Source organism: Protopterus annectens, chromosome 12.part0, assembly GCF_019279795.1.
Source record: "Protopterus annectens isolate FY-2018-M chromosome 12.part0, PAN1.0, whole genome shotgun sequence".
NCBI classification, from domain to species: domain Eukaryota; kingdom Metazoa; phylum Chordata; order Ceratodontiformes; family Protopteridae; genus Protopterus; species Protopterus annectens.
Genome location: NC_056746.1, coordinates 804,081,520 through 804,102,927, shown reverse-complemented (window position 1 = coordinate 804,102,927; position 21,408 = coordinate 804,081,520).

Sequence of the window (21,408 nt, the reverse complement as noted above, 5' to 3'; positions counted from 1 at the left end):
GGTTGATATTTAAGCTGGTAAGCTTATTTATGATGCCCGAGTGGGGTATTGTGTCGAAGGCTTTTGCGAGGTCCAGGTAGGCCGTGTGGACTACCTTGCCCTCATCTATGGCTTTGGTAACTGTTTCAAAGAAATCAACTAGGTTTAAGAGGCAAGATCTGCCCTTCACAAAGCCGAATTGGGTAGGGTCCAGTGCCTGGAGGCTCCCAATGTCTTTGTTTATGAGTTTCATGATAATACGCTCCATAGCTTTACAGACCAGACTAGTCAGGCTTATGGGGCGATAGTTTCCAGGGTCCAATGTGGCACCACCTTTGTGGAGTGGGACCACTGTAGCTGTACGCCATTCTTTGGGTACATATCCTGTAGTAAGGCTAAGTTTGAACAGTGACTTAATGTGAGGGTTCAGTTCTTCTTGGAGCTCATGTAAGACAAAGCCTGGGACACCGTTCGGTCCCATAGATGCTGTGTTTTTTGCTTTGGAGAGGGCAGCTTTCACCTGTGCATCTGTGATGTCAGGGAGGTTACATTCAGTAGGGATAGGCATTTGCTCCTTTGGGGTGAAGGGGGGGAGAAGTGCTGGGGTGCTCTCAGGAGCCTTGAACCAGGTTTCTGTTACTGCACAGACATCGATTTTCTCCATACTGAGGAGAGCCTCGAGTGCCTGCATCTTGAGGTTTAGACTTCTGGCATTGAGTAGCATTACCTTTAATTTTTTTATCCTTGGGTTGTCTATGGAGGTGGGTTTGTCCTTTGAGCCTTGCCTAAAAAAGGCACTATGGGGGTGGCAAGAGCCTTGGCCAGTATACGAAAGCCTAAGGGTGACAGGTGCAAGCCGTCCCTAGCGAAGCAACGTGGCTTGTCGAGCATGTCATCCCAGGCTGACAGACACTGGATCCCCTTTGAATGACACCAATACTTTAGCCAATTGTTGAAACTGACCATTTTGTCTTTATACTGTGGCATCATTCTTGGTGAGGGCAAAATGCTACTCAATTATAAACTTAGAAAATTTCCAGAATAACAGGTTTTGTGTTGCATGCTTTTTCTGAAGGATATAAGGTGTGAAACTCAAATGTGTGTCATTAGTTGGTGGTTTCAGTCCTGTAATTTGCCAGAAAAAAACATAAATTTTATCTGGAACAGACCAAAAATTTGAGGTAAAAATCCAGACAGTTGAGAGATATGGCTTCCAGTAACTCACAGTTGCTCCAACATGGGTTAGACTTTTTTAACAACTGGAACAAGGACAGTGGTCTCAAATTAAATGTGAAAAATGCAACATAATTAATTTTCGTAGAAAACACTTTTTCATATCATAACATAGAGGTGACACAATCCTGCAATAAGACACTGCTATAAGGGGTCTAGGCATTCTTGTTGATAATTCCTTATCCTTTGACCATCTTGTCTCTGCATGACTTTCATAAGCCTTCCATGTGTCTCACATAATTTTCAAAGCCATCCAAGGTCCTTTATTGAATATAGTGCCCCTTTTGACATTTACTGGTCTAAATATATTACTCAACTCGAGAGACCTCACAGATTGCTAGCTAAATAGATCAGTGTTCTCAAGACCCTTAATTACCTGGGCAGACTGGCAGCTATGTCTATCTCTGCACTTAGTATCTTAATAGATTCCATGGGGATCTATGTCTAGCTTTTCATGGCATAAAAGCCACAATCCTTCTTGACCTCCTATTCTTTTGCAGAACAAATGGTTCTTCAAATAACCTGTTTAAGGAACTAAGCCTTCAACAACAGATAAATATGTCTGAGCCTTCAACTGGTCATTGTTTGATCAGTGTTTTGTGACACACTAGCTTCACACATTCATATCCCAATATATTCCCCACCACTGGAACAAGCTTACACTACACATCAGAGTAGCAGCCTTCTGACCTTAAGGTAAACCCAGATAACTGGATAGGCAGCCTCAGATCTCCTTCGGTCTATCTTGTACTTCCCTCCTTGAGGTTGGAGAGAACTTTTCAACATGGTTTATTTGCTATGCTTGCAATAGTTTGTACACTGATTGCCTAGTACTTAACTATGGACCTAAGCTGTGTGTGCCCTAGAAAAGCCCATGTCATAATAAATAAAAACACTCAAAAAGAGAATCTCAGAAGCACATAACTTCCAAAAGCATTAAAGCAGGAATACGCTCACCAAGGGCAACACCTCATAAAAGAAATCATAGTTTACATCGGTTCAGTGAGCTCAAATGGGGCACTATTCACTTCCAGAAAATAACATTTACATTTCTTGCCATAGCTAGGTCCTTATCAGGCAGCTGCTGTAAGTAGTTATTTAATTGTTTTTAAGAATAAGTCATACACTAGGTTTGGGAGTAAATTTCTTCAAGGAATATGGGGCATGTTTTCTAATAGTTCTGCCTCAACAAGAGTATTCAAACCAAATGAGATTCCAGGAACATAGAAGAATCAACTTTAAAAGGTGTCAGCAGTCTCGTGTACTTCCATTTAAGTCAAATAAAATCAAACAGATGAAGAGACCTGAAAGCCGTAACTATTACTGCTAAGCATCTCATAAGACTAAATGAGTGCAAAAAAGAAGGGAATACTTCGAACATGGGATCAAAATGTTCAACACCGGAAGTATACCCCTCACTGGTGAGATCAGATCATAAACTAATCTCGCTGGAGGTCCTCATCCCGCCCCCACCTGAAACAAAAAAGACCACAGTGAAAAACTTCTCAAAAGCCGATTTCACACTTCTAAAAACTAGTGTGGTCTCCTTTAAGGCCCCTGAGCCAGTGGTAAACATTACTCAAACCGCTGAATCACTTACAAATGCCTTCTACCAGCACCTACAGGACTGCATGGATCAGGCAATCCCAAACAAAACTAAGACTCTCTGTACCAAAGGCAAGCGTCCAGTCTGGTGGACCCCAGCCATAAACAAGCTCTACAAAAGGAGGAAGCTACTACAAGATAGAGCAAAATCCTTGAAAGGTAAGACACCTTTGATCATTATAAGTAAAAAACTAAGAGCTCTCATAAAATCATCCAAGGCAAATTTTGAGAGAAAACGCCATCGCCAAGGACTCTAAAGACAATCATAAGGCCTTCTTTAGCTATGTTAGAAACCTAGGAGGAAACTCCCAGATATGCTCAGAATTAGTTCAAAATGATGTGAAAATTACTGAACCTACACACATTGCTAACATACTGGCTGACAGGTTCAGTGCAAACTCCCCCCTCCCCAAAGGAGAGATATCTATTCCAGAGGATTGTAGCCCCCAAACATCTCCAAGGTGAGAACTGCCCTCACTAAGGCAAAAACACAGCATCCATGGGACCGGATGGTGTCCCGGCTGTGTGCTTCATGAACTCAATGAGGAATTAAACCCACAGTTAGGACAGCTGTTTAATCTTAGCCTCACCTCAGGAGCGACTGTGGTCCCACTTCATACGATTTGCCTCCACAGACCCTGGAAATTACCGCCCCATTAGCTTGACAAGCCTTATCTGCAAAGCCATGGAGAGGATCATAATGGAACTCATAAATAAAGACATAGGGAACTTGCAGACTTTGGATCCAACCCAGTTTGGCTTTGTCAAAGGCAGATCCTGCCTCTTAAACTTGGTTGACTTTTGAGACAGTCACCAAGGCCATTGATGAGGAAAGGCAGTCCATACAGCCTACCTCGACCTGGCAAAGGCCTTCGACACAATACCCCACTCAGGTATCATCGAAAAACTCATCAGCTTGAATGTAAACCCATACATCACAAGATGGGTTGCAAACTGGCTAAGCGACAGAACCCACAGGGTCAGAGTTGCTGGAGCCATGTCAGACTCAAAGCCTGTCACAAGTGGTGTCCCACAGGGCTCAGTCCTGGGTCCTCTTGTTGGCATCTACTTTTCTGAAGTACAAGCAAACACAGGAGGGTTATGGCTGACAAAGTTTGCAGATGACGAAAACACTTCTGACACAGATATCCTTCAGAAGGGCCTCACAGAAACGGATAACTGGTGCCAGAGCCATGGCCGGTTACCCCTAGCTACCATATAGGTGACAATCCACTGAGCACAGAAAAGTCATCAGGGATCTGGGGACCCAAGTTGACAGTAGTCTTTCGTTTGACACTCATGTTGCTAAAGTAATTAGGAAAACCTTCTATACCTGATCATGAAGGGATTCACATCTAGATCAAGGGAGGTCTGTACTCATCACTCATTAGACCTATGATTGAGTACAATGCCAATGTATCTGACCAGACACCTGATGCAGCTTGAAAGGCCCCAAAAGTTCCTCACCAAAAGGATAAAGGGTCTCAAAATATGTCTTATGCTGCCCGACTGAAAGAACTCCAGCTTTATTCAGTCTCATACCGCTTGCTCAGAGGTGACCTGTGCCTGACATATAAGGCCATGTCAAACCCAGATTTGATGAATATGCTTCACCTCAAAAATCTAGATCCCTCAGAACCACAAGGGCGGAGACTTAAACCTTGACACGGTTATAAATAGAACGTGCTGGAGGGACAGATTCATCACCCAGAGACTCCTATGCTGTGGAACAAAATCGGTACATGTGAGGCAGAGCACTGGCCTTGTTCAAGAGGAATCTTGACCAATGGATGGGAGATCGCAGATATACCCCAGGGATTACTTCAGTGTCACTGCTTGACAGAGGCACAGAAAAATGATAGGCATAGTTTTTATTCAAACTAAAGGGGTGGCGAAAGCCACATAACTATGGGCTAGGCTTATAAATGCCCTTGGGCAGATAGCCTAGTATGAACCTATGAACCTATGAACCTAAAAATAATGCTCTACAGCTTGCTCTATGAAGGGTCGCAGAGGTTCAATATTTAGTTATTGATTTATCTATTTTCTTTCTTTGTCAACCAGGAAAAACTGAATGAACCCACAAAAAGAGGCCCTTTCACCAGTGGCACGAGGAGAAACATTCCACAGTATGAAGCATACAAATGATGACTGCTACCACAATCCAGACAGTATGCTTCGTAGTAACCACAAATCGCTTAGTTCGTAAAAATGCCAACTGATTTATTCACCATAAAATAAAAACCAAACAGTCGAATTAGGTGCCTTTTGTCTTTACCACATCAAAAAGACTTCTTCAGATACATCGACTTTGACACTCCCCCCACTTAAATACCTCATTAATCTATCACATGACATAATCACTTACTTAATTCAGGTGTAACCTACCAACTTTAGAACTTTTCTTTCGGTCTTTCTCAATACACTTTAAAACGTTTTCCATTTCAATACAGTACCCTAGTTGTTTAATTTATCCTATCTGATTCTACACAAGAAACATGTGTTACTAAAATCAACTGCACCTATTTAAATTTTTCAGTTTTAATTTTATTTTATGGTGAATAAATCAGTTGGGTACAAAACACAAACTACAACACTTGCAGAGAGTGAGCCCCTGTGCACACTCCCACATACTGGGGACTTTGCTATAACCCCTCAAATTAATTGTACTAAATCCAATTTGTATAATGTCAGGGATGGGATCATGTGTTTGCATCAGCTATACCCATGTCAAGAAAAGCAGTATATATTTTTTATTAAATCATTTGAGGAAGGGTGAGTAGAAGCAAAGTCCATGCTATGAGGCTGTAGAATATATATATATATATATATATATATATATATATATATATATATATATGCCCTACACTTTCTAATATTTAACGTTTTGTGTCCCCCCACAGTACACAGTGTGATGTCTATTCTTTGACCTGTGCACATATTTGAATGGTCATAGCAAGGCTGCAACAGTATTTTTAATTTATATTTATATATATAAAAACAAAACATGTCATACTCTGTAAAGCATCATTTCATTATACAAATCTGCATGCTTGTAGCTGGAGTTCTTCAGTAACACTACTTTTACTATACAACTTTGGGTTCAAAATGTAAATACCAGTTCAAAGGACACCTCTTCTCTCAAGCATAATGCAGATGTCCTCAAAAAGGACTCATTACACACAATAAAAAATAAAAAGTAATGCAGTGCAGCCAAAACAGAAGGAGAATTTGTGAACACTGAACCTGAAAAAGGAAATAAATGAAAAAAACAATATTTTCAAGCAGAGGAATTTTATTCTCAGTTAATTAAGCACTGTTGTTCTTTTTTATGCAATGGAGCTGCTGCGAAGATGTATTTGTTAACAAGTTTTAGCACTTTCCTCCTGTTAAAATTTTTTGATCTTCTTTGGATACTTTTAGCAGGCTTAACGTGCTAAAACTTATTAATAAAATTAATAAACATCTTTTATCAGCAGGTCCACTGCGTTACTTTTTAGGAACACAGGAACAATACCAAGCAAGTGACCACAAGGACCGTAAGATGTCTAGCCATACACACCTTTAAGCAGGCAAACTTAAAAGTACATGCCTCCCTTTTCAAGTACTTAATAGTGCTTACTTCCCAAAAAGAACAGTAATGCACGTGACAATCCTTGTGTAAATGTGTGTGTACCCATCCATCATCAAGACTAGCCATAAAGGTAACCAAAGTGGTGCTGACTTGTTCTATAGGCTGGGAATACATTATTTAGGAACGAATCCCTCCAGTCCTGTTGATTTGCTGGTGTATATTTATGTCCCTAGTGTGGGTTTGTAGAGCCACTAGGATTGCAAGAAAAGAAACGGTCAAATAGTGTTGGGTCTTTTGTGCTTCAAAAAGTATGACACATGCCTCCTCAGTACAACAAGCAGGTTACCGAGTACAGTAAGAGTTGTGCTCATCTATCAGGATAGCTGAAAGAGTTGACACCTTTGATTATCTTGGTAAGGTGTCTCTGTGACCTTTCTGGTTGAGCAATATGCTTCTGTTTATACATACAAAAGGCACTACATTCAATGATAGATATAATAACAAACAAGTGCAGTAGCAGGATGATTTAAATGGATCTTGAAGACATTCCCTTGAGTTTCTAAATACCCCAACCGGAGTTCCCCAAGGCTCCATACTAGGTCCCCTCCTCTTTAACATATTCATAAATAATTTCCGTAACTCTATCCCATTTTCAAACATTATCCAATATGCAGATGACTCAACTATTATCTGCTCGGCCTCATCTATCCCTACACTCCTCAAGCTCACTCAAGACGCTTTTTTAACCACAGAGCAATGGATGAAAAGAAACCACCTAGCACTCTAAAACCAAATTAATGGTGTTCACCCCTCTAAAGTCACCTATTTCGATAGTAACACATTCTCTATTACTAGTCAAAACAACACACCTCTGTAACTGGTCTCAGAGACCAAATTACTTGGTGTCTAAATTGATAACCAGCTCAAATTCAACTCCCATATACAACTAAATATCAAAAAAAAACATCAAAAACTTGGTATGCTCTCGGCCAAGCAAGCTACCTTACACCTGCTACTAAAATCACTCTTTCTACTTCCTTTCTTATCCCCTCACTTCTCTATGGAGCACCACTTCTAACTAACATACAGTCCTCTCTGAAAACACAACTCTCCTCTTGCTATAACAAAATTGCCAAGTTAAGCTACCAGCCACAAGTCTTCCACCCACCACTGTTCCTCTCTCCAACAACTACATTGGCTAGAACTACCCAAGCATCTCACCTATACTCAACTAACTCTTGCACACAAGCTAATCTTCAACCCCTCCTCTGTCCCTCCCTGTCTTCTACCTTTAAAATGCATCTACCCAATAGAGTATTAAGGTCTAACAACCAAAATCTATTAGAAGTCTACAAACCAACTTCGTCCCCAGGCAAAAATCTTCTATCACATGGTTTACCTCTGGAACTCCCTACCTCCATCAATACCTCCAACCATTTTTCTTTCAAAATCCCTTCATTCATATCTAGTATCCCAGTGGGAATGCTCTTGCTTTCACCCGACATAATTAACACTGGTAATTTCCATCTTCCTTTCCTTCCCCTATCTACACCTGCAATATTTCCTTAGAATTCCTCCTATCTCATACACTCTTGTGTTACTGTATCCACTAGAATACATCACACTGTACCCTTTACATGTAAGATTGCTGATATGTAACTTCTCATTAAATACCTTGAAACATTCCTTCTTTGTTTGTACCACCTGTATGCTACATTACTAGTTGTATTATTTGTAAAAGTTTTCAGCTCTAGTTTGTACTAGCTGTATTGTTTCCTCTAATACTATGTAATTGTTTGTTTGAATCTCTTACTCTTGTATAATTATCATGATTAACCGATTGTAACTTTTATTGTTTGGAGCTTTTCTCCCCAGGACTCCATTGAAAACGGGTTCTTCTTGGCCCAATGGACTATCCTGGTAAACCAACAGAAAATAAATAAATAAATAAATTAATTAATTAACTGAACCAGATAGGAGGATTTCCTGACTATGGTGGAAACATGATGATCAAATGAGAGACAATTGTCCACAACAGTACCCAGGTCTTTTATGATCATGTCTGTTTGAAGGGGAATGCCATTTCAAACATATAAGGCAGGAACAGCTTTTTTGCCCTGTGCTACACTGTACTTTTTCCATTAACTTGAGACCGTTTTCAGTATACCAGGTATATGCATATTCCAACCCTTGCAGGAAGCTGTTTATTGTCTGTGGATTAGCGGATATCAGCAGCCAGCCTGAAGTCATCAGCAAACTTGGTCAACCCCATTTCTGGGATATTGGACCAGAAGACTATATAATAAATGCCAAATAGGTCCTAGCATTGATCCCTGTGGTGCTCCACTAGTTACAATTTTACATTCAGAGAGGGTACCAGCAACTTTGACAACACAGGATCTGCTGGATAACATACTTGCAATCCATTAGACAACATAGGTAGTTACATTATGTTACTCTTAACTTTTTTAACAATACCAGCATGTGGGATAGTGCCAACAGCCTTGGCCAGAATCAAGATAGGTAGTGTGCACTGAGTAGCCACTGCCCACAGCCTCTGGACCCCTTTAAAAGACACTTACCATGTTTAGGAGACCTCTCATTCATAAAATCAAACTGACTGGGATCTAAATTTGTTAAGTCATCTATGTGTGCATAAATGAGTTCTTCTATGGCACATTATATGGTGCTGCATATAAGGCTGGTGAGGCTGATGGGCCTATAATTTCCTGGAGCTAAACAAGGGCCACTCTTGTGTAGGGTAGTCACAGTGGCTGTTCTCCAGGCTTCAGGCACAAACTCTGTTGCAAGGGTGAGACTAAAAAGTTTAAGCAGAGGTTTACATAGGAAATACTTGGTATGGATGAGACTGCAGTGAGAGGTATGTCGTCTCGTCCCATGGAAGTATTACTTTTAGTTTTTGACAAGGATTTTAAGCCTTGCTCCAAGGTGGTTTCAGGGGAAAGTAAATGTTCAGGGATTTTGGGGGCAACAATGTGGGTAGGTGGGGTAAGGTTAGCACTAAACTTGTCTGTTAATATATTGTCTATAACTTTGGGATTGGAATATGTGATAGCAGGTAACCTTTAAAATCTTGGGACCCACGCTGCTGAATCCCAAGATATGGAGACTGTTTGTGTCTTTCGGCTTTTCCCGGTTAGGGGTCGCCACAGCGGAACTCCGGTCCACTAATGATTGGTAGTTGATTTTTACGTGCCGAGTTACCAGCCCTGTCGCACAACCTTCAATGAAGGTATGCTCATTCATGCATGTCTCCATGCAGAAGACGCTCTAGCTGAGAATTGAACCGGACAGCGTCTTACTGTGAGGTGACAACGCTACCGCAGCACCACCACCGCGGATAAAATGGCCAAAAATCCGAACTTGCATATACTAAGTCCAAAATTGCCATTCTCAAAAACAAAATCACTTTTCTCAGAGGTACGGCAATCTCTGAGTTGATGTATATAAGTTTGGGGGGGGGGGGTGTTGTCCCATACATCAAAAGGTAGAGGTGGCTTGCACCAATAAGTTTAAAGGAGAAGAGCAATTTTGATATTTACTCTTCTCATGTTTTTTCACTGTTTTGGTGTCTCAGGTCTCAGTATGCAGAGTACTGAGACTGCAGTAGGGAACCTGATATCATTACAGAAGAGCTCACTGCATTATTGGACATCAGTCCTTCATTTCCTGATATGACTGAATAAAGATATGAAGTTTCTTTTGTTATCTGTAGGGACCTTATCTCTCTCAAGCCTAAACTGCCTTTTTTGTATACTTCCATTTCACACTCATAGCGCATTATGGCATCCAGAACAATTTTGGGTATGGCTTCTTTAACTAAATAACTTACCAGCTAATAAATGCAGTATTAAAAAGGGAAAGGAATTTTTAACCAAATTACATTGTTTGTTAGTCTATGATGCCCTGCAGTGGAGAAATTACTCACTGTTTGCCACATATTATTCATATTTGTGTTCATATTTTCATGACTGAGACACCTCCATTTTGTTGAGGTATGTGGTGTGAAACAGCAATGTGAGAGACAGGACAATGAACTGAAAATGCTGGTTTATATCACACCGAACTGGAAATATTGTTAGTTGTTTGTTAGTAATTATAAAAAATAAGCAATATTTCCATATGTACTCTCAAAGCAAAGCGACTTACAAGTTGATGCATGAGCTTAGGTGAAACCTTACATGCTGCTGAAGATAACTGTCTAATACTTGCATTGTAAGTTGCACATCTTGAGAGATATCCAGTATTATTTGTACTGCTAATTATACATTTAAACATGTTTTTGTACTTCTATAAATATATCAATACACATTTCTAGAGGAATTTTTTGTTGTCATGTGAAAGGTTATGTCTAGTTAACAAAAATGTTCTCACAATACATGTCTAGGCTGTATAGTTTTCAACACATGAAAATGTGTTTGTGAAAGTTTAACACAAAAATTATAATTCTGAGTTTGTGTGTATCATAATATATTATATTATATTATATTGTATTATATTATATTATATTATATTATATTATATTATATTATATTATATTACACTAATAATGCACTTACTATTATCATTCTAAAGAATACTTCTTACCGATAGCATTGTTATTTGTATAGTTTTAATAGCTTTTATTTTTCCCAAAATATTTACATTTGTTTATCTTATGCTTAAGTTTATTCTTCAGAAAATGTTCTGGAATGCAAGATATGTGTAGGTTGCTAGAGGCGTGACATTCCACACCACAAAGGTGTTAATGAATTAAGCTCACACTCTTGCTTTACATTTTATTTTCTTGGTTCTGGTTTACTTAATGCTGATGTGAATTTTCTTTACTTTGACACATTGTATAAAACTCCACTATCCCTTCACTCTATTACCATTGCCATACTTACCACCTCTGTACTAGGATTCACTGCCACACTCACCACCTCTATACTAGGACTCTACTCTTGGCTCCTCATCTCCCTTTCAGTCTCTACAAATGTTTCTGTCTTCAACTGTCCAGAATTTTGCAAAATGTCCAGATTTCTGCCTCATATTTTTTAGTCAGTTCCCATTAAAATGTGTGAGGTTTTTCTTGGCAAATCACTGATGAAGACTGAAGTAGATAAATAATAACAGGCATTTCAGTTTCAGACATCATTTGCATCAGAAAATGCATGCTAATGCAAAACCTGTTATTCTAAAACTTTTCTAAGAGCAATATTTAAAATCTGTCCCTGATTTTGGGCCTTTATTACCCATTATGTTTGGCTTTATCCAGAATTCTTGTGCTAAGAGGTTGACAGGTATGGTTCCCAGCAGGCAGCGCCCATATTTTGCACCTATGCATTATGACAACTAAACATTTGGACTGCTGCTATTTTGTCTTGTTACAGCAGTTAGCATTGTCATCTCACAGCAGGAGGTTCTCCGGTTCGATTCTCAGCTGGAGCGCCTTCTGTGTGGAGTCTGCATGCCCTCCCCGCGGTCGAGTGACTTTTAAAAACATGCAGGTAGGTGCTTGCATGAATGGGTGTGCCTTCTTTGAAGGTTGGGTGCTAGCACTTTGGCACCGTAAAAATCCACTGCCAATCATTAGTGGACCGGAGTTCCGCTGTGGCAACCCCTAACTGGGAAAAGCCGAAAAACATTAATACTAAACTGTAATAGTTGTGCATACTTTTTGCACATAGTTTGAGTACTTGTTTATCTGTACTTTCTCTCTATTAATAAGGCTGTTCTCTCACCTTAAATCAACTGCACATAACTTGACTAATGATTAACCTGCAATTTTTCTCTCTGTTGTTAGCACTATTTCTTTTATCTTTTGTGATTTTCACATAATTTGGGGATTGTCTTTTTTCTGTAATTTCTCTCTATCGTGAACACTGTATTTCTCTTATCTAATATGATTGCACTTAGTTGGGTTGTACTTGTAAATGGTTCAAAGAGATCAGTACACTACCCCAGTAAACAAACCTAAATAAATTAAAATAAACATCTTATTATGTGCTTTACCTTTTTCAGCACTTCTTACCTACTCGTTGGCCTTTTAGTGCATGCGGTTGTACTGCAGCATCTGTACTGCAGGGATTTATATATATATATATATATATATATATATATATATATAGAGAGAGAGAGAGAGAGAGAGATAATATATATATATATATATATATATATATATATATATATATATATACATACATATACATATATAAACACATGAAGTTAGGAAAGTTGGAAAAGCACCATTTCACTAAAGAAACATGTAGATTTGGAGGGAAATGTCAGAAGTGCAATTAAGTATTTATACTGCACTGCATTTAATACAACTCTCCTACTATGAACTGTGTTGTCTTCAGTTCTTTTCTGCTTTGTCTAACTGTATTCATACTGTAGCACTTTTACAGAAAACTGACAATAAAAATTGCATAAATGTAAACCTTACCCATCAAGAATGTACAGTCTGAGTTTTTTAAGGATTTATCATTTGGGTTTCTATGGTTTGACTTTTACAGCTTTATTGTTAATAAGTAAAACTAGTCATAGACCAACTTGCAGTTCTGTTTTGAAGTTAGTGCCTTTATTCATGGTCAGTTGTCTTTGATAACATTTGCAGCAAGAAAACAATGCAAAAAATGTTACTACACATTAAATAAAATAGCATTATTCCACAGCTGATGTGATATTGTAATATAACATAAACAAACTTGCTGTACTTATCTGGTCACTTCAGATGGGTATATGAGTCCCAATTAGATGCATGCTTCAGAGCCTCATGTGGAAGCATACTTCACAGTACCATGCTTGGCAGCTAAAGCCCTTTGAAGAACTGTTCTTAGAAATGAACTGCCTATCTGTCAACAAATGTAATGGTCTCCTGAGGTTAAGACTTTACCATTATCAAAAAATCTACATATTTACTTTTTTTTGGTTTATTCATGGGTTTTTGACAAAGGGGGATACTGCCAGCCCAGCTATCTGGAATTTTGTAAATAATTATATGTCATTTGTGAATATCAACATGATTTATATAGGATGCTTGTATTACAAATGTATTAGAACTGTATGACATGTGTACATCTAAATGTTGGTACAGAAGTGTGTGGGTTTTTGCAAAGTGCTATTTGAAATGTAACCACAGTGTGCCATACTGGAATAGAACAGAAATGTACATGCACTATTGTAACTCTTTAAGTGTATATATTTTAATAGTGGAAACTGGAATACAGGAGGTTAACTTCAGAAAAATAGCTGAAATTAAATTACTTTATGGCAACGCAGTAAAATATGGTGTCTTTCAGTTTTCATGCAACAAGAGACACAATGTTTGTACTAGGGAGCTCTTTGTATTGTCTTTAGGGTATAATAATTATTAGTCTTGAAATGTGGAGGAATGTAATTGTTTTATGACTTCCAGCATGTGCCAAAGATCTGAGGTCTATGTATTTCTACAGTAAATGCTAAATACTGCTATCTTCTAGCAGTGGGGGTTTCATCTGGAACTAGAGTCAGATGACAAGAAATGATGTAATTCTGCAAGCTAGCCCAGCAGTAATATTTAAGATATTAATTTGAGAAGTCTTTTAGAGAGACAGAGCATTCTGTATTCGGTCTTGGATCGGTCTTGGATCTGACAAGAACCATTCACTACAACATCTGCCTTGCTCTAATTAAATATGTGCACTAGGGAATAGTAACTCTCTTACATACAGTCAAATATATAGTGATGCTTAGTTTAGATATTTTTCTTTATTTATGTGATACTGTCCTGCAATGTTGTTTTAAATATTTCCTGTGGTTTTGAACTCTGATGTCACTGTGAATATATGCTGGGTATTTTCTTGTCCTTTTATTATTTGTTATTAAATACATTAAAACATTTCATTGCGGCTGATATGTGTAGAGATGTTTAAGTTTTGAGAGTACTTGTATATTTATTTGGTGAGACTGTGTGGGCCACTCCTAGCAGCATTGCTCTTAGTCAAACTACCATTTGTATTATTACACAGTAAGACTGTATTAATATTACACAATAAGACTGGACACCCTTTGTTAAGGGTCTTAAAGTAGCTGATAAGGAGTTGACTGGTGGCAGTGTAACTACCTTATAATCTGGGCAGAAGAGGGCATAGCAAGTAAACCTATGCCAGCCTCTCCCAGGTATGTGTGTGTGTGTGTGTGTGTGTGTGTGTGTGTGTGTGTGTGTGTGTGTGTGTGTGTGTGTGTGTGTGTGTGTGTGAATCAAACATCAAGGAGTGTGTGTGTCAGCTACTTGGGCAGGGATACGAAGCACTGGTTGGACAGAGAGGGTGCTGGAAAGGTCTTGGCTTGGTCACTAAGCTGAGATCTCAACTTTATACCTATGCCAGTGGGAAGTCTTACTGGGATCTGGAGAAAGAGGCAGAAACCAGCCCCAGACTGAGTGTGGTCTCTGTGTGCTGTTAAGAGAAACTGCACTTGATGCAGAGAGCTGCATCTGGAAATACTGTATGTATATCCATTATCTTCCAGTGTATGTCCCTCACTGTTGCTAGTGGTGAGGATTGAGGCTCCTTGATTACTGGTCCAGTGGTGGGTCTTCACAGGGTTGTCCACTTTAGGCCAAGATCAAGTGTAGTAATTGTGATGAGGCCCATTTTCTCCAAATAACTGTGTAGAAAAGCTCTGCATATGCATTAAGAAGCATTGCAGTTAGATTCATTACAGTGTAAGCATTGCAGTTACATTCATTACAATGTGATGCACATAGAAGCCAGGACTGGCTCGCCCATCCTGGGAGAAGGCAGGGGGATGTGACATACAAAGGACCAGGGGTGATTACTGACCTTCAGCTAAGCCAAGCTGGAGCAGTAGCTTCACTTCCAAGAGTCTGGAAATGGCCATATTAACTGATGAAGGAGCACAGCAGCTGAGCACGTCAGTTGTCTTGTGGAGGGCTTAGGCTAAAACAGTAAAAAACAAAAACTGCCATTAATGTTGGCCAATGTTAAGCTTAACGTTCACCATTGTAGCCTGAATAATGATAGAATTAGAGAAAGATATTCCTCTTTAGAAAAAAACAAAAACAGACATCCACCATCCTGAGGTCAGGGGCTAGGCAAAACATAACGAATGAATAGGTCAGCAGAGTGTCTAGGACTCGATGAAGGTCAGTTTTGGAAAATGACAGGAGTGAAAAGAATGATAATCAGAAACTAGAATGTCATTAACAGCACGTCAAATTCAGAAGAAAAGTACAAAATATAAACTGTATTCGTAACAAAAAGCAAATATCAATACAAAAGTTATTAGGCACAACACGAACAGATCACACAGACTGACAGTTTAAATAACCACAAAACACAAATACATGCGAGAGATGCAACTATACGGCCAAACTGGAGGCTGAGCTCTCTCAACATAGGACTGGCAAGACCAGTCAGGAGGAGAAGGCTACCACACACACTATAGACCCAGTCTCACATAGTACCATTACAACCTCAAATCATACACATAAACACACAAAGACATACTCGGAGGCTCTGATCAAAAATCTACCAAAACAGCAGAGGCCACCAAAGCAGACACCCAAACAACCACCACCTCAGAACACAACACCCGCAACACATAGACCTCACAGTCAGAGTGTCAAACAGTCACAGCCCTTAAGGCCAAACACAATGCCAGACACACTAGTCATTGGTGACTCCATAGTCAGACACACTGATGTCCCGCTCACCAGACTGAGTAAGGAGAAGGTCACAGTAAGCTGCCTGTCGGGCTAGAATCCACATAACGCAAGCACTCAGGTCTCTCAACAGCAGGTACAAATATGACTCAGTCATTGTCCACGCTGGTGTAAACGACCTGAGGCACTCCTGGACTACATGAAAAGAGACATTGAGGAGCTCTCTGATTATGTAGCCCAGGCAGGTATGACCCTGACCTTGAGCAGTATCCTACCTTCACCAAGAATGATGCCACAATACAGAGATAAGATGATCAGCTTTAACAATTGGCTTAAACACTGGTGTCATTCAAAGGGGATCCAGTATCTGTCTGCCTGGGATGACATGCTGGACAAGCTACGCTAACCGCAAGGGCTGACGGCTTGCACCTGTCACCCTGGGATTCTGGATATTGGCAAAGGCTCTTGCCACCCCATAGTGCCTTTTTAGGCAAGGCTCAAATTCTAAACCTACCACCCTAGAACACAAAAAGGAAAAAACTAAGGGTAATGCTGCTCAATGCCAGAAGTCTAAATCTCAAAATGCACGCACTCGAGGCCCTTCTCAGTATGGAGAACATCGATGTCTGTGCTGTGACAGAAACCTGGTTCAAGGCTCCTGAGAGCACCCCAGCTATCAGGTTTTACCTCATATCATGCGTTCCGGCCCCAAAATCCGGACAATACCAAGAAAGGAGGGGGGGTATCCATATTCATCAAGGACACCCACACCTCAAGACTGGCAACGCACGATGCATCGGAGACCATCCAGGTGCAATTAACCATAGGCAAGACTGCTCTGCAAATTGTAGCAAGTTACAGGCCACCCTCACAAACTCAGGAAACTCACATGGCCTTCCTGAAAACACTAGAGGGGATAAATGTATCACCAAACACCATCATACTAGGTGACTTCAATTACCCTAATATAGACTGGGAACACTACTCAAGCCCAAACACCCTAGCCCAAAAGTTCCTGGAATTCATAAACTCAAATGCCATGGAACAACTAGTCACCATCCCCACAAGAGGAGATAACATACTTGATCTCATCATCACGAACATGGGAGCACAATGTTCAACACCGAAGTATACCCTCACTGGTGAGATCAGATCACAAACTAATCTCGCTGGAGGTCCTCATCCCACCCCACCTGAAATAAAAAGACCACAGTAAAGAACTTCTCAAAAGCCGACTTCACACTTCTAAAGACTAGTGTGGTCTCCTTTCAGGCCCCAATGGGCGGAAAACAATACTCAAGCCGCTGAATCACTTACAAACGCCTTCTACCAGCACCTGCAGGACTGCATGGATAAGGCAATCCCAAGCAAAACAAAGACTCTTTGTACCAAAGGCAAGCGTCCAGTCTGGTGGACCCCAGCCATAAACAAACTCTACAACAAAAGGAGGAAGCTACTACAAGATAGAGCAAAATCCTTAAAAGGTAAGACACCCTTGATCACTATAAGTAAAAACTAAGAGCTCTCATAAAATCATCCAAAGCAAATTTCGAGAGAAAAATAGCTAAAGACTCAAAAGACAATCATAAGGCCTTCTTTAGCTATGTTAGAAACCTAGGAGGAAACTCACAGATATGCTCAGAACTAGTTCAAAATGATGTGAAGATTACTGATCCTACAGACATTGCCAACATACTGGCTGACAGGTTCAGTGCAAACTTCTCCCCTCCCCAAAAGGAGAGATATCTATACCAAATGAGTGCAGCCCCCAAACATCTCCAGCCCAAGTGAGAACTGCTCTCTCCAAAGCAAAAACACAGCATCCATGGGACCCGATGGTGTCCCGGCTGTGTGCTCCATGAACTCAATGAGGAATTAAACCCACAGCTAGGACAGCTGTTTAATCAAAGTCTTACCTCTGGATACGCACTCCAGGGGTGGCGCACTGCAACTGTGGTCCCACTTCACAAAGGCGGTGCCTCCACAGACCCTGGAAATTACCGCCCATTAGCTTGACAAGCCTTATCTGCAAAGCCATGGAGAGGATCATAATGGACCTCATAAATAAAGACATAGGGAATTTGCAGACTTTGGATCCAACCCAGTTTGGCTTTGTCAAAGGCAGATCATGCCTTTTAAACTTGGTTGACTTTTGAAACAGTCACCAAAGCCATTGATGAGGAAAGGCAGTCCATACAGCCTACCTCGATCTGGCTAAGGCCTTGATACAATACCCCACTCGGGTATCATTGAAAAACTCATCAGCTTAAATGTTAACTCATACATCACAAGATGGGTTGCAAACTGGCTGAGTGACAGAACCCACAGGGTCAGAGTTGCTGGCCATGTCAGACTCAAAGCCTGTCACAAGTGGTGTCCCACAGGGCTCAGTCCTGGGCCCACTCTTGTTTGGCATCTACTTTTCCAGTACAAGCAAACACAGGAGGGTTATGGCTGACAAAGTTTGCAGATGACTGCAAACTGGGCCATAGTAGAAAACACATCTGACACAGATATCCTTCAGAAGGGTCTCACAGAAACGGATAACTGGTGCCAGAGCCACGGCCTAAAGTTAAATGCCAAAAATGCATAGTCATACCCTTGGGAAAAACAAGGTTACCCTAGCTACCAAATAGGTGGCAATCCACTGAGCACAGAAGAAGTTATCAGGGACCTGGGGACCAGGTTGATAGTAGTCTGTCATTCGACACCCATGTAGCTAAAGTAGTTAGGAAGTCCTTCTACATTGCCCACCTTATCATGAAGGGATTCTCATCTAGATCAAGGAGGTCATAGTCTCCTTTACTCATCACTCATCAGACCAATGATTGAGTACAATGCCCCATTCGAATGTATCTGACCCGACACTTGCAGCAGCTGGAGAGGCCACAAAAGTTCCTCACCAAAAGGATAAAGGGTCTCAAAAATCTGTCCTATGCTGCCCGACTGAAAGAACTCCAGCTCTATTCAGTCACTTACCGCTTGCTCAGAGGTGACCTTTGCCTAACATACAAGGCCATGTCAAACCCAGATTTGATGAATATGCTTCACCTCAAAAATCTAGATCCATCAGAGCCACAAGGCGGAGACTTAAACCTCGACACGGCTATTAATAGGACGTGCTGGAGGGATAGATTCATCACCCAAAGACTCCCTATGCTGTGGAACAAAATCCCGGTACATGTGAGGCAGAGCACCTCGCTGGCCTTGTTCAAGAGAAATCTTGACCAATGGATGGGAGATCGCAGATATACCCCAGGAATTACCTCAGTGTCACTGCTCGACAGAGGCACAGCAAAATAATGGGTATAGTTCCCCATACTAAAGGGGTGGCGTAAGCCACAAAACAATGGGCTAGGCTTATAAATGCCCTCGGGCAGATAGCCTAGTATGAACCTATGAACCTATGAACCTATAAATGTAGATGTTCGAGTGCTAATACAGCTGCAGTAATCACAGATGGGTTCTCTGCCGTCAGGCGGGTCCTCGGTCGGCCGAATTCCAAAGTCTAGGTCCGGCGTCGGTTGGTGTCGCTTTCTCTTTTGACATCAGTGAGGCCAGAGTATATAAAACACAGCCGACGCCATGTTCTTCAGTCTTTCTTGCCCCAGATGTCAGGTGCCCCCAGAAGGAAGGCAATACATAAATTATATATATATATATATATATATATATATATATATATATATATATATATATACAAACAATGCAATATAATCCAAAATCAGTAGTTGCAAGCAAATAAACCATAGAAGGATAACCCAGTCAGGTTGTATGAAGAGGGGGTTAGGCCCTATGCCTTTACCAAGTGGGGAAGGCGAGGGTAACTGTACTGCAGCTGTATTAGCACTCGAACATCTACATTTATGGTAGGTACAAAACTGTACTATGTTCATCGTGCATACAGCTGCAGTAATCACAGATGGGTAGAGTCCCAAAGCTACACACAGGGTGGTAGGTACTAGTTGGAACTGGGATGAGCCAGAATGCCCTGCAACACAGCAGTGGCAAAGCCTGCTCTAGTTTTGGAATATAAAGGCAGGTGGTAGTGTTTTGTGAAGGTATGTACAGAACTCCAAGTGGCTGCCTCCAAAATGTCTTTGGTAGGAACTCCTCTGAGGAAGGCTGTAGAGGTAGCTGTGGCCCTGGTGGAGTGGGATCTGATGCCTGTGGGAACAGATTTCCCATGATATGAATAACAGAACCGTATGCAGTGGCCTATCCACTTTGAAATTGTCTGCTTGGTCACTGGCTTCCTTTGAGCCCCTACAGCATAGGGCACAAAAAGTTGTTCTGATTTCCTGAAGGACTTTGTTCTGTCCAAATAATAGCGTAGCTGCCTATGGATGTCTAAAGAATGTAGCAACCTTTCCCCTTTGTTTTGAGGATTGGGGTAAAAGGTGGGTAAGTGTATGGCTTGGTTTAAAGCTACCCTGGATACCACTTTAGGCATAAATCACGGCTTGGTGAAGGAAACCCTGTCCTGATGGAAGATGAGGAAGGGCTGCACCGCCATGAGGGCCTGTAGTTCAAACCCTATGAGCTGAAGTGATGGCCAGAAGGAAGGCTGTTTTCCAGGACAAATATTGCAAATCTGTTGATGCAGCTGGTTCAAAAGGAGGCAATGTTAATTTTTCTAGAATGTAATTAAGATCCCAGGCTGGTATTGGTTGTTTCCTTGGAGGTCTTATATTCTTAGCCCCTCTGAGGAACTGTCGTAAGAGTGGGTGAGAAAATAAAGGTAGATCTGAGTTGAATTCTGCAGAAATGGCTGAGGCATGGATTTTTATAGAAGAAAATGAAAGTCCACTGTTCAGTAGCTCTGCTAGATACTGTAATATCTGAGGCAAATTCAGCTTTTTAGGGTCCTGGCCTTTTTTCTCATTCCAAGAGCAGAACCGTTTCCATTTTAGGTTCATAGGTTCATAGGTTCATACTAGGCTATCTGCCCGAGGGCATTTACAAGCCTAGCCCATAGTTTTGTGGCTTACGCCACCCCTTTAGTATGGGGAACTATACCCATTATTTTGCTGTGCCTCTGTCGAGCAGTGACACTGAGGTAATCCCTGGGGTATATCTGCGATCTCCCATCCATTGGTCAAGATTTTTCTTGAACAAGGCCAGCGAGGTGCTCTGCCTCACATATACCGGGATTTTGTTCCACAGCATAGGAGTCTTTGGGTGATGAATCTATCCTCCAGCATGTCCTATTAATAGCCGTGTCGAGGTTTAAGTCTCCGCCTTGTGGCTCTGACGGATCTAGATTTTTGAGGTGAAGCATATTCATCAAATCTGGGTTTGACATGGCCTTGTATGTCAGGCAAAGGTCACCTCTGAGCAAGCGTTT